This window comes from Daktulosphaira vitifoliae, unplaced genomic scaffold, assembly GCF_025091365.1.
Source record: "Daktulosphaira vitifoliae isolate Bord-2020 unplaced genomic scaffold, ASM2509136v1 Scaffold_4, whole genome shotgun sequence".
In the NCBI taxonomy this organism is placed as follows: domain Eukaryota; kingdom Metazoa; phylum Arthropoda; class Insecta; order Hemiptera; family Phylloxeridae; genus Daktulosphaira; species Daktulosphaira vitifoliae.
In genome coordinates this window covers 28,064,729-28,079,806 of record NW_026099575.1, presented here as the reverse complement: position 1 = coordinate 28,079,806, position 15,078 = coordinate 28,064,729, and the positions used below count along the sequence as shown (strand labels likewise).

General features: G+C 32.7%; 1 protein-coding gene across 2 annotated transcripts in view; it reads right to left on the bottom strand.

Moving 5' to 3' along the window:
- LOC126906058 (homeotic protein ultrabithorax-like) overlaps positions 1-15,078 on the bottom strand; it is a 77,618-nt gene that overhangs the window by 7,557 nt on the left and 54,983 nt on the right. The window lies entirely within an intron of this gene.

Below are 15,078 nucleotides of genomic sequence, written 5' to 3'. Positions count from 1 at the left end.
AGAAATGTATTTATTTCGGTGGCATAAGAGATGGTATAATTATTCACCTTTATACTTCGAATAATTGTGCTGTGGTTGTGCACAGGTATATAGATTAATGTAATAATGTATTCGTGCGGCGCGTCGAGCAAATCTAAATACGAATCCGGCGCCGCAATAATTCCAGTTGATTTATTCACACCTCGTAAACGAGTTTTTGGCATGGTGGACGGCTGAGGGGTGTGCCTCTGAGCGTGGGCGATGTGCGCCTTATCTGCTAGGTGCCGGCACCCGCGCACGTACCATCCACTCAAAATCCAATTAAACTTGACCGATAAATCAACCGGCTGCGATAGTTAATAATGTGTTCCCAATGCGACGCGGGGGCGCACGAAGCGTAGAAAAAAAAAATCTGAGGGGTAGTAAAAAGAAAAATCGGGACGATTCGTAACGAAAACAAAAAGTTTCGGTGACCTCGCATAAAAAATTGTCTCGCAACAACTGCCACGTATCCTACGGAGTGATTCGGTATCTTCGGAGTTGCTTTTGCGAGGGTATGCCACGCCGATATGTGTTCGTATATATTATTATGCTGTAAACGTGACAAAAATTATGTGAAACACGTTTTGTATTTACGCCGGGAGTGAAGAGGAGAGAAAAGAAATGCGGATTAAAAAAAATAAAATAAACGGCATCGCCGGGCAAGGGGAGGCGTCGCACTCACGGTGAGATAGCGTAGAGGAGAGATAATGCGCGGCAGGGCCAATAAACATAACGAGCCACCCTCGCCGGTCGTCTTATTTTTAATTGGCTTTACAAACCTCAATGGAAAAATAAAGAGAACTCCCTGCCCGAAATCGCGCGAGGAGTACTCGGCTAATAAATTCCGCGAGTGTTTTTTTTTTAATCTCGAAGACACCGCGCGTACACTAAATATATAAGCAGCGAATAATAACGATATCGTTATACGCTGGAGAATATAGATTAGGTTCGAGCGTGCGTATATAATATGTAAATTTCACTTGGGCAAGCATGGCGCGATAAAAAAATTACGTTTTTTAAAATCGCTCGGCAATCCCCAATGGATCCCGAGGGACAGCGCCGAGTGAATTTTACCAACGATGCGTTTACTAACATAATAATAATAATATAAACAAAACGACTGACTTATGTATGCGATGATAATAATTATACCACTCCTCCGTGTAAGCTCATTCGCCACCATCCATTCGTGTAATTTCTGTTTAAAAACCTTTATTTTTCTTTCAAATTTATTCACCACATATTAACAGTCGGATTTAATTCCTATATGGTAATTGATTCATTAACCACAGGAACTCTAAAAAACTTTAATGCTTTTTCTTTTTTAATTTAATCGTTTTTCTCGAGATGAAAGAATTTATGAGTCGGCCTTCTTGATCCACTGGGCTACCATACGTGTAAAAAATGAACTAAACTCGTTTTTGCTGCACATAGTAGTAGACCAACGTACACAGTCGATTCTCCATTATGGTGTACGTTTCATTATAGATTGCGTGACAGCGACAACAGCAAATACTAATAAAAATAAATAGATAGAAATAAATCCAATACATGTATATCACATATTTTATGACTTAATCTCATCAACAAGCATGGCTATAGTTATTGATAACCCATAATTTGCATAAACATTATAAGCTGTCCATTTGGACTCCCTGTAAATATCAACATTTAAATCTACTGTAGCTGGTTCAGTGACATGACGAAAAATCGTAAAAAAATTTAGCATATTTACAATTTAAGTTTGTGTCATGTTCTGAGTTATACATTTTTTGGGCAAATCAAAGAAATCAAAATTATATTATGTGAGACAACATGTAATTATTGACATCATAGAATTAAACCTTATGATATTAAAAGTGAAATAACTGTTATTATTATAAAAATATAGTAGCAAACTAAATTAGTAATGACGTCAAATAATTATTGCACATTTAAAAATTATAATATCGTTGATTATTGTTTTTAACTGTGAAAACTTGAATAGGAATGGGATCTGTGATAAAGCAAATGCATGGAAAAATTAGATTTTTAAATGTAAACTATAATTTCAAAATACTGAAACTGGAACTATATACTATGTAATTTCCCTAATCCATTATAATTGTATATCATACAATCCAAAATTCCTGGCCTACATACACAGATTTGTGTACTATTAGTTCGGACGTGTATTTATAAATAATAATTCCCTACTAATTTATAATTTTTTATTTTTATATTTCAACTAAATAATTACATGAACTGTGGATGATATAAACAAGATACTAATTTTTAAGGAAAAAAAATGTTTAACAAATAGTCTAGTCTGATTTTGTTTACTGTTTCTTAACATGACTAAATCCATTACACAAGTGTTAAAAAACGAGTTACAGAAAAGTTGTCAATATACTAAAATATGATTTATTTGATAAATATATTACTTGTCCTTTTGTTAAAAATACTGCAAAAAAGTCAGCACCCTTTTTATTAGTGGTATGTTTGGTTAACAAATTTGGTTTCGCTTTACTTTAGTTCACTGTTTATAATGCGGCCTTTTCATTCCTCACCTCAAGATTAAACGCATGGCTTACTGTAATTCGTAAGTACTTCTAAACCACTTGAATATTCATAGCCGATTGAAACACTTACCCAAGTGCACACACTGCAATATTTTACGAATCACTTTAGGCTGTGTGATACACAAGTTATTGTTAAATTATATTATATGTAGCGATTACAGTCTGGTGTGGGTTAGAAGTCGTTAAACATGTGTCCACGTGGTGGCAATAATGACAAAGAGCAATAACGACTTCCCTGTTTGAATATGAAATGCGACGGAAGTAAAAAGTTTTGTTGTGTACAAGATGTGCAAGATGAAAAGTTTTCTTAAGAATATACAGTTGAGATAAAAATCTGTGCATCATGAAAAAAAATTATTTTATAAAAATATTCATAATGTAAGATCAATTTGATCCAATATTTACAATTCTAGGTGAGATTCTTTAGACATTGAACTTTTATTACTTTTTTGGATTATTAATAAAAATGTAGTTTTTAAAACCACGAATTTTATATAATCTAATTCAAACATTGCTAGAAAAATATGAATGTTAACGGTGTTATTCCTTCGCTCAACTCAAAAATATATCAAATCGAACTCAATTTTATTTGCACTACAAAGAATTCGTAAAATTACGAACATTTTAAGACCAATATCAACACAACAATACACTCTCGTGTATAATTAAAACAGCATAAAAATCCATTACGTAGGTTGGCAGTGAAGACTTTTCGTTATGCGGATGATACAGTAGTCATCCAATTAAAAGCGGTTCTTGGAGTAAATCAAAAGGAAAACCAAACCTGTATAGAAAAAAAAACAAAAACCACGCTGATCAATTTCGCTCTCGAGTGTGTACATATTTCTGCGGTGAACACATACATATTCTGTGGCCAATCGAATTTTAATGATCACTAGCGTACAATTTTTTAATGGTCTGCGGCAGGGTTTTTTCTCCATATCCTATAATCCAACTGTTTTTTTTGTCCACTACATTTCTCTGCGCTTATAAATAAATAAATAATATTATATTATTTTTTTCCATTCAGTAAAGACGCCATATCTATGGAGTACAATCGTCGCCGCACGGCCGGGTTATGTTTTATTTATCGACGTTTCGCGCAGTTTCCTTTGTTTTTTCCTTTTCTCCTCCTTTTTCTCTATTCCACGCACGTTTTTCATAGGACGACTGTCGAAGAATTATCATGTGCAAAAAAACGTAGCCAATTAGGTCGTGCACAACAACCGAGTCCTGGAATTCTTCAACCATAGCTGCTGCCGTCGCTTTTTTCCAGCTCATCATCAAAACATTTTTAACAAGTTACATATCAGGTTTAGCCCATCTGCCGTAAATGGAAATTACTCCATTTTGAGGAAACGCAGGCAACAAGCAACTGTTAAAAATCAATGGTACATGAACGCACTTTCATTATGAAAATCTCAATTATTATCTACCAAAGTTGATTTTAATTTAAATAGCTTCTGCTCGTGACCACAAAATTAACTAATTTATAGCTCAAAAGAATAACATAAATATTTTTAATTTTTAACTACATCGCTTTTAATGTATTCGCTTATTATAAAATGTATGTTTTTTTGCTAAACCTGTCTGTTAAAATAAAAATGATTATTTCTATCATGTATTTATATACTTGTAAATGGTAGGTGTTAATACATNCTCAAAAGAATAACATAAATATTTTTAATTTTTAACTACATCGCTTTTAATGTATTCGCTTATTATAAAATGTATGTTTTTTTTTTTGCTAAACCTGTCTGTTAAAATAAAAATGAGTATTTCTATCATGTATTTATATACTTGTAAATGGTAGGTGTTAATACACTTGGAATTGTTAATTATACTTTTTGTATTTAAGTATCGCAGGCATACGTATAATTCTATTATACGAATATGACACCTATCTCTTCAGTTAAGATATTGATACTATAAGTCAATACATTCAAATATGAATTCGACGTTAAAATCTATTCATATAAATAAAGATGATTTTATTTTTGATATCAAATTCCTTTTAGAATGAAAAGATTACCATTACGACACACGTCGAGGATCCATAGATTTTAAAAACAAATACTATATTAAAAAGAATATTTTTCACTTTTTTTTTCAGAATGTTATTACCTTAATTAACAACAAATTTGCAAGATATAGAGTAATGATGTAACAGTTTTACTTTATTATTACTTAAATAAGCTGGAATTTTCACTAATGTAATAGTAATCACATGCATTCATTATAATTTATAAAACTTTGTATATTAAGAAGCTATTCTCTCATTACTGACAAGTAATGTAACAAAAGAATATTCTCGATAACGAATATATTCTTGAAAATATTATTCTACAAATAAATACGTAAGAATACGAAGTCATTGATTTATCGTAGACAAGTACATTTTTTTAAAATAATAATTTAGAGAATTTTATTTTTTGTTTGTTTAAATTGTATTTATTTCTCAATTTTTGAGTGGCTAAATATTTTTTAAGTCTATCCTTTTTTCCTCTTAGAAGTACAAACTTTCTTTGTTAACATAAACATTTTGATACATACAATATAACGATAAAATTTGTTCACATTTCTAGAAATATGTATGTTAACATCCATATTTCACGAGTTCATAAATATAACATATTACTAAAAAAATAAATAGTCGATAACTTTTCAACCAATTGATCAATAAAATTTTTATACTTTAGTGGGAGGAGTAGAGCAGTAGAGTGATGCGTCATAATAAAAATAACATAACCCGAACTCGCCTCCAGTGTACCTTCAAAAATATTAATAACTGCCGAAATACTGTTTTAAAGTTATTATCCATCAGTCATTTTTTTAGTTGAATCCATTTTCTAACATTTAATCTATTAACATTTGAAAGTAGTAGTTGTACGACTATGGAATTCTCAATTTTTCATTTGTAGTTGAATAACGAAAAATAATAACCATCGCCAAAAAATATTTCAAGACCATTTAATAATGTAATAAAAACAATTAAAAAAGAATATTCTCAAAAAAGATTATTTTACATCGTTATTACTGATTCATAAGTCAATAATGAGCAATGTTTCGTAGAGGGTATTTATTCTCTAATTGACAGTTTTATTATTCTGATACTAACAATTCACAGCAACACCTTGACAGAAAAACGCAGAAGTGGACAATCGTGTTCGCACGTCACGCACAGTTAAATAATGTGACTCACAAACACACGCACGTTAAACGGTTGATGCTGCGCACGAGAACGTTTTAATAAAAGTAGCTTGTGGTATTATTATGTGTTGTAAATCACATTAAACTAAAAGAAAAAGAAAATTTCAAAAAAAGCATGTTTTTNTTGATGCTGCGCACGAGAACGTTTTAATAAAAGTAGCTTGTGGTATTATTATGTGTTGTAAATCACATTAAACTAAAAGAAAATTTAAAAAAAAGCATATTTTCCCTATCTAATTTGGANAAAAAAAGCATATTTTTCCTATCTAATTTGGATAAAAATTGTCGATAGTAATACTTGTGATCTAAATAACAGTAAATACGCATACTTTTACCAAATTTATACTGTGAGTATTGCTGTGTTCGTTATACGTATAATAATAGAAGAAATTTCAAGTTTAAATATTGTCTAAATTCGAAAAAACCAATGCTAAAGATCGGAAAAACTCATAACACATGCATATGATCTCGTTTGTAAACTCAAATGTTTATTTTATACGGTGTCCTGTCTTTGCCCGAGACCCAAATATATGCATATTTCATCGCTGAGCACGGATACAGTGTAAAAAGAAGTATAATAAAACGGTTTAAAGTTATTCGCGCACGCACCAATATTATATATGTGAATTTACACATCGACGATTTCCATCCGCTGTTGTTTTTTTTCCCAGGGGCCTGACGCCGTCGCACAACTTTACATTTCTTCACTTGTATTCGCTCTCTACTTTGGTTTCTGGCACTGTTATATATGTACATAATGGGGTCATATTTTATGAATTAAACACTCTCTGGCCCCATGTCAATGTAAACACACACCGCAAACGAACAAAACCAAAGAAAAAATCATATATTTTTAAATTCAAATGGTATTATTTCTTTTTATAATATTAAAATACTTTTCAAAAATTTTGCTACTTTTTGAATTTATGAACCTGAATTTTTTTTATAAACGATTAATTCAATATTTTATAATTATAAATGTAAAATAATTACAATAATATTTTTTTCATAGTCTAGAGAACAACAATTTTTTTAAACGAAAAACTTCTTAAAATTCTTCTCTGTTCGGTTTCATAAGAAAAACATTCGAAATTGGAATGAATAAAAAAAAAATGTTCTCAATGTCTAACGCGCATAAATTGTGGTCTTTGTATTGGTCTTGTGTCATCCAATTAAAAATCGACAAACGGTTGAGTAAAAGGGGACCTGGATAGTCAGGTCAGGAGATACTAAATTCCATGGTGGACAGCCCGAGTGACTTTAGAGAATCTGCTAATTGGGTGCCCAAGTCAATAGAACACACACATGTGTATACAATTCGGAAAACACTATCCATAATGGTCACGGGTCGTAAATTCTACAATGAACCCGATGACGCTTAACATGACCATTGGCNGAACCCGATGACGCTTAACATGACCATTGGCCAGTTAACACAGCCATTTTAAACGAAAATTTAACTAACTCACTACAATTGTCCTTTTATGAACTTTAGTGACCATCCACTTTTCAATGTAAACAACAACGCATACGATTTGACCACGTGAATATTCATTTAAAATTATTACAATTAAAATGAATGGATGTTGCATAATAGTAATCATATTTTAAATGGTAACGGTTATTTTAACCATATTGTAATATTCACTCTTTGAAAATTAACTGAAAATCCGGAAAGGGTGTTCCGCAAAATACTAGGATCTCATTAAGTTCTATTGAATTATAACTAAAACCTATTAAAATTAATTTATTGAGATACTCTACTGATCAATAAACTGTATTATCGAGTAAACTCAAAGCATATTCCATAAAGTTCTTACAACTAGTTACTATGCACATTTAAATAGATATGATGTAATCATTTTGTATTCGTTTTACATCGTCGTGTTTTCGTTTTATTTTGTTTTATAGAAAACTGCTATCGTTATCTATGAGTTCGTCCAAATGTTTTTTAATTTGAAACCCGTGACAAGCGCAACTTAAATTATTTCAGGCATGCGATAATGTCGAATAAATAAAAAATAACAACTTAAAACTAGGAGTACGAATAAATCGTATAAAACTATTCGATAAAAAATCTAGAATCTATTTATAAAGACACAGACTCACGGTTATTGTATAACGATTCAATTGTGATGCATGAAAAGCAGTAATGGATTCTCGACAAATATTATATTCATACATTAATATTCAATGATAATATTAAACTTGTGAGCATCTAACACGAGTTTCAAATATACTTATAAGAGCAAGTGATGCACAAACATGTGACAATGCAGTGTACCTGTACATTGTTTATTCGAATCGGTCGTCATTTAACAGTACGAGCTTGCTGGATACTAAGATTTATATGCGGAAAACCCAAAGTGCACGACCAATCCTCGAGTCTCATAATATTTCCTGTGTCGTATCTATCCATATCATATTTAATATTATAATAAACGCATAGATGTCAAATTTATCCTGTAGATGTCACGTTGTATGATAGAAAACACAGCATTTCCAACACAAGCATTTTACTTTTTGCATTAATTCACAATATCCCAGAGCATAAACGTACACGTTAATGTATGGGATACTTATGTATGANTAATGTATGGGATACTTATATTATGTATGATGTCTTTATCTCGTGTACATTGTACGACGTGTATCGAAGTGAGGACACGATGCGAAACCCACGACTGTGGTATTCCGATACGACAAATGCGAAGAGTACATTATTATATAGATCATGTTATAAAATATATCTCAATCTTTGCGAATACATTATTATGCACAAACATGTTTGCCTGTAGGTCATGAAAAATACTAAAACGATTGCAGTATTATTATTTAACACGATTTTTGTGAAATACACAACATCAGGGACCATATAAAAGTAAAAATATATTAAAAATATTCTTTTAAACTTTTATAACATTTTTTAATTCAAATTAATAATTAAAATATATTTTTAATTTTAAATAATATTAGCAAAAGGTGATAGATTTTTATTATATTTCACATATCATTTGTATACAAATACTTAAGAACTTCTTAATTTTAAAAAAAATAATAAATGTCGGATAATTTTAAGTGTCATATTTGTGATTTAGTATTCTTTTGGAAGGTAGAAAGTTTTAGCTGACTATTTTAAGAGCAAAAAAGTTTTATTTATTTTTAATTTTAAATATGAGACCTATAAATTATATTTTATTACTCATAAAAAACTAGGTAAATAAGATGATAAGAAACTTTCAAGTTTATGAGAGGAGGAACGATAATACGTTGTAGATTTGGGTAGCTTATATATTTATACTAATTGTATTTTATAAAACATTAGAGTCAATTTTATGCGTACGAAATTAGAGCACAGGTTTTGTTTTTATCTTTTCGTTTGTTTAAAGTTAAAATTGCCGCAGGTCAGGTGTTCCCTTTACATAATATTGTATAAATATATGATCTTAAAATGAAGTGGAATGTACTTCCCCAACTAAAATATTATTTTATAAAAAAAAGAACACCTAATAGAAATTTTTTTTTTTATACTACGATCAACTATTTGATGAAAAATAACGTAAATTATTGAAAATTGATTACAACCTTGATTTTTACTATCATTATTTTAACAGAATCTTAAGAGAATCACGAACTGGTGTTAAGACTTTAAAAGAAGTTATATCGTCATAATATTATTTACAGATAAAAAGATATGGGAAGAATCAATGTTTTATGAGTATAATAAAAACTGTTTTTGAAAATATAAAAAGAGGGCTTGCAACAATCGTAGAAATATATAACCAATAAGTCTTACTTAAGCAAAAATTTAAGGGACTCTACAGAAGTGCCACTTAAATAAAACTGTATTATTTATTGTTAAAAACTCCATTACAAAAATAATGGATACCGTTTATCTAAATAAAATAGCAATATTACATGGTCGTGATGAGGTAACCAGATCAAGGATACTGTCACGTGAATGTTATTGAATGATGTTTAAAAGTCAGTAGTCGATCTCCATTAATAAATACCATGTTGTCGTTTTAATTTTTTTTTTCTTTTCTTTATTTTACCGTTTTTTCTGTGGCGTCCGTTGACCTCGGCTTCGGGTTATTATCTAGAAGTATAAACACAGATAAGGCCGTGTTCAATGTTAACCCGAAGGCTACGAGAGCAGTACAAGCTCGTTACCAGTGGGTGCTTGTTATTATTTAGCATTTGCGATAGGGACACAAGGTAACAAAGAGTACACGAAGTCTCGTTAGCGGCCAATGACAAACGGTTGCAGTTTACTTCACCGACGGATGCGAATGTAACGGCTGATAAAAAGTGGAAACTCGACTTTCAGTGAATACACTAAGAGAATACTTGTCTGATTGAATACCAATTGCAATATAACTCGATAGACCAATAAAAGTGCTCGACAATCACTATAGTAGTAGAACGAACACAATTTAAAAGCTAAAAGTTCAAGACAATAAAAGAGATTGTTTATGTGCGATTTTATGTTTTGACAGACACCGCCAAACTCCACATTATTTGTTTGTAAAAAACTATCATTATACTTCACATGAAACCCAATCATAAAATTATTCAAAATACAGTTTTAGCTTTAATCATAATACTTTAAATCTAATTGTATATCGATTCGATTTATTGTACTTACAGACAAGGCATTTATTTTTAACAAAACGAGTTATTCTCAATATTTACCTGTAAAAAAAAAATAAAATGGAAAATTATTATACTTGGTAAAATAGAGTAGAAAAATAAATCTAGAATTATACAATAAAAGTCGTTTGGTGTGCGTTATTGCATTGGTTGCTTTTTTATCATTTTTTTCTCTCGAAAAAAGAAGGATTACTGCCGCACAATTCTTCAAGGCGACGGCAGCAACGGTTTTTTAGACCATAAAACCAATACCCGGAGACGGTTTTACGACTCTGTTTTTATTTATACGACAATATTTTTCAAATATCGTGGATGTGGAGAGACGGAGAAAAAAACGGACCAAAGACTAGTCGAATACAGAACACGCGCGGCAGAGTAGAAGTGGAAGAGTTTTCGGCGTACTTTCTTGAGAATTTCACCGCCTTCGCCTTCCCCGTCCGGGCGCTCAGAATATAAAAGAGACCGGGGCACACAATGCGTGCAGGGATTTTTTTTTTTTTTTTGTTTACCCACTCGCCGGATATCGGATTATCGAAAAATCCGAAAACTTCAGAGTCGGCGGCTGTTCAGACAAAACCAAGGAAAACTTTTCGTGTAAGCCCGGGACTTTGTACTCGCGCGCGCGAAGCTTTTAGAATTTATTCTTTAAGCCGAGACGGTTTCAAAGAGAAAGGAGTAGGGTAAGAGTTGTCGGTGCGCTGTTGTGGCGAGCTCATGAAATTCAGAACGACCGATATGACGTCATAAAAATACTGGTCCAGAATAAATGTATGGGAAAGGGAGAGACAGACTCCAGTGGAGAGCGGCATCGCTGCGGCGGCTCGCCGGCGACAACTACGACGAATAATGCATTAGGGGCGGGCGTAACGTGGAATACGAAAACGGTTCAAAGAAAGTAGGGAAATTTATATTCAGTCTACGTGTGTTTATATATATTATGTACATTGGTTTGGCTTATTTCTTTTTCGTTAAGCTCCAATGAATATACGTGGAAAATCCCTGCGAATACATAACAAACGCGAACGCAACCCGCACAAACGTATTACGGTCGTCAACGCAATATAAAATATTATGTAACATTGTGCTGAAGATGTCTCTGATCCTTGCACGTAACTAATGCGGTATACGTACACTCTAATTTACATATATCATTTTCAGCCCCGCCTTAGTCGGACGTTTTTGTTGGTCTGCTCATTTTAAATCTCAAAAACAAAAATTTATTCAACTCGCGACTGAAGCTATTTCTCTGAACAATATTTTAAAGATGGCTCTTCATTCTTCTCCTCTCATTAGGACAACATTAGTTTTAAGAGGACGAAACCCCACTCGTATCGATTACACTTTGATCGGAATTATGCCCTAACGACCGCAGCGAAATAAGTTCACAAAACGTCTTTATTCTCCCCTATTTTATACACGAACTCTCTTCGAAAATCTTTGTTTTTATAGCTCGGTCGACAACCCCTCCGGAGAAAAGGGTTTTTATTATTACTGCGACACTTAGTTGTACGATATTGTAATATCATATTATCTCTAATTTGTTTTAACGCCCACGTGTTGTTGTTACTATCCGTTTTCGTTAATTTCTCCTTAACAAACAAAAACGATAACAATTATACATCCGAAATCGAAATGTCGATTTAATGATTTACTAAGATGTGTTTACACACGAAACGAATTTGTTTTACCCTTTTTTAGTTATTTTAACGTTGTCTTACCAACACGGTTTATATTATATAATTTTATCGTATTGGTGCCATCGAACAATCAGTTGAAAAAGTGACCTCTGTTACCATAAATAACGAACAGACAAACACATACACACACACACATGTACCGCCACGATCATTTATCTATGGATGAATATATATATATATATATATATTTTTACAAAAAATAAAAACACGCTATATGCTTAGGCTGCAACGACGGGTCTTGAGCAGCGATCGACCCGGGGAAAATAAAGCACTTGTTAAGAAGATAATCCGGCACATTGAGAAACGAAGGGAGGGCCGATGACCCCGTTTATGTAGAGAAAAGTCCTGGAATTTTGTGACCGCGGCCAAGTCGCATCGGCAACGTGATTTATGTCTCGGGTCCTATTGTTGTCCTCGCCTGTAGGCCGTAAAGCGGCACAGGATACAGGCGACTGAGGGTATGGCTATTATCCAGTCGTTAAGCTTTCGAGTATAACACAATAACTATGCGTGTTTGTTTGTACACACAAACACATAGAACTACATACGTCATCAGTGCGTAAAACAACACACCGCAGTCGTGGCAACGATAGTATTATTGTTGTATTATATCACGTAAACGTATCTAAACATTGCTCTAACAACAATAACACATAAAACTAACACACCTCAAGAGTCGATGCTTCCATTATTTAAGTCCACAATAACCTAATATTTTTTACGTATTAGCCAGACTCGCATTAATTTCCTTTCTAGTTCGGAATTAGTCATTTTCAAGTTAACTGATAAAACAATTATTTTTATTGAATGGAAAGTTTGGAGAACAGAAATATGGTTATTTTGATATAAAATATCACCATATGATCTCCCGCGAACAATGAAAAAATATATGCAAATAGAAATTGGAAACTGCTCTTTACTCAGTCACACAAGTAATGGAGCAATAAAATATTCATAGCTCGTCTCTATACCGTGGTATCGTGTGTAAAAGCTTTTATGCTTTTACTTATTACTTTTACTACATTGAAAACTACTAGCTTATTATACTAACTGAACCCTGTCCCTTGCTTTCGGAGAAGGTTCTTATTTATTCTAAATAAACCTCAAATACTCTATCTCTGTACCGTTATCAGTTTGGCGGTAGCGCAGAAAGGATTTGCGTATTTTCCGAGTCGACGGAGGAAAAAAGAAACGGTTCATTTGTAAACCGAGGGGAGAAAAATAAAATAAAAATACGAAAGAGGACAAATGGATGTTTTCGAGGGTCTACTAGGAAAACTTTTTAATTCAAAGTCGAATCGACTTTGAAAAATTGCCCGCGGCTTTCCCGTGTGCTGCCAAGCGTCAAATAAACTTCGGCCGCGATACGATTTTTCACGTAGCCAATTTGAAAAAAAAACAGAAAGGATAGATAAATGGAAAAAGAATTACCACAGCAGTGCTTTCCTGAGTGGAACTGAAGTTTAACAAACACAAAGGCGAAATAGGGCTACGTTTTTTTTCCCGTGTGCAATTTCCGAGCTACGCGCCTTATCTTCTTCACATAAGAGTGTCGACCCGTTGCCGCTGCTGGCAGTTATATCAATACTACTCATCTCTTTCGCATAAACTTCTCACGGTTATCCGATAAAGCAGCGTTCGTCATTTTTACAAATACAATAAACGCCGCATACACACAAGAGACATATCGACGTACGTTAACTTTCATAGATCCTTGCTAGTAAAACAGTACGATAGAAAATAAAGAGGTTTTTTTTTTTTTTCTTTGAACACCATCTCAACATGCTTTGTACTTAAGACGCGATATTTTTATATTGCATTTATGTAATCTATCTTTATAGACACTTGTAAATGTCTAAAATAAAGACAAAGAAAAAAAAGAGAGAGATATTTACATTTAATAGCCATTTTGTCCGGTCTATGTACAACGCTAAGCACCCTGTATTTTCTGTAATTACACATTTAATTATTAAACAAAGAAAATAGAATTCCAGGGATTAAACTTTCTATTTATTTTTGTACAAACAACGTATTGTGGTGATTCAAACAATTGCGCTGCGTTAATTCAATTAAATACATATTATACGTAGTAATAAACGCTAAGGATGATTCAGTCAAGTATGCAGTGGACGCATTACGGCTGTAATAACCTTTGATGCTACGGCCACTATAAACATTCATATAAGACTTATTGAGCCGGCGCGGTGGGTATTTTATTTCTCTTATTTCACAGAATCGTCTGTTTATGCGTAACCGTAGTGCGTGTGAAGGATGGACGCAACGACAATGGTGGTGAAGTACTAAGGGTAGTTGTCATGGTAACTGCGCGGTGGCAGCAGACCTCGGGCAAGACGAACAACCCCACGTAATGGCAACCGTTGCCGTCGGCCAGACTAATAAACTACCACCTCCATCGCCAAAAGAAATGTGCACAACACTCTCCCTCGCTGCTTTCGCTTAATTTAGACTATTTTGACAAAATTAACCGAATAATACTATTATTGCCGCCGTATAATTCCTAAAAGTTTTATAGATCTTAAAGATCTTCCGCAACAAGTATGACACGACATTTTTTTTTCATTGTTCGAAAGTGAAAACAAAAACATTAGAAAAAATAAAATAAAATTATTGTTTTTATACAACAACGACGTTGTTTATTTGTCGAAAAAAAATTGTTTTTTTTTTATTTCTTATATTATTTAAAAATTTCATAATGGATATGATAACGACAAGTATTTATAACGGAAAACGTTAAGAACGATGAAATTTTATTTTGTAATCATAGAACTATTGCACATAAAAATTACACCGGTCTTTCTCGGTAGAGAGTCTTTTTACGCTTTGAAGTTGCTCAGGGTATTTACACTCGTAATCAACTAATAAATCATCTGACAACGGTATTCGATAAATGTGGGTCACCCATAGGTAATACCGAT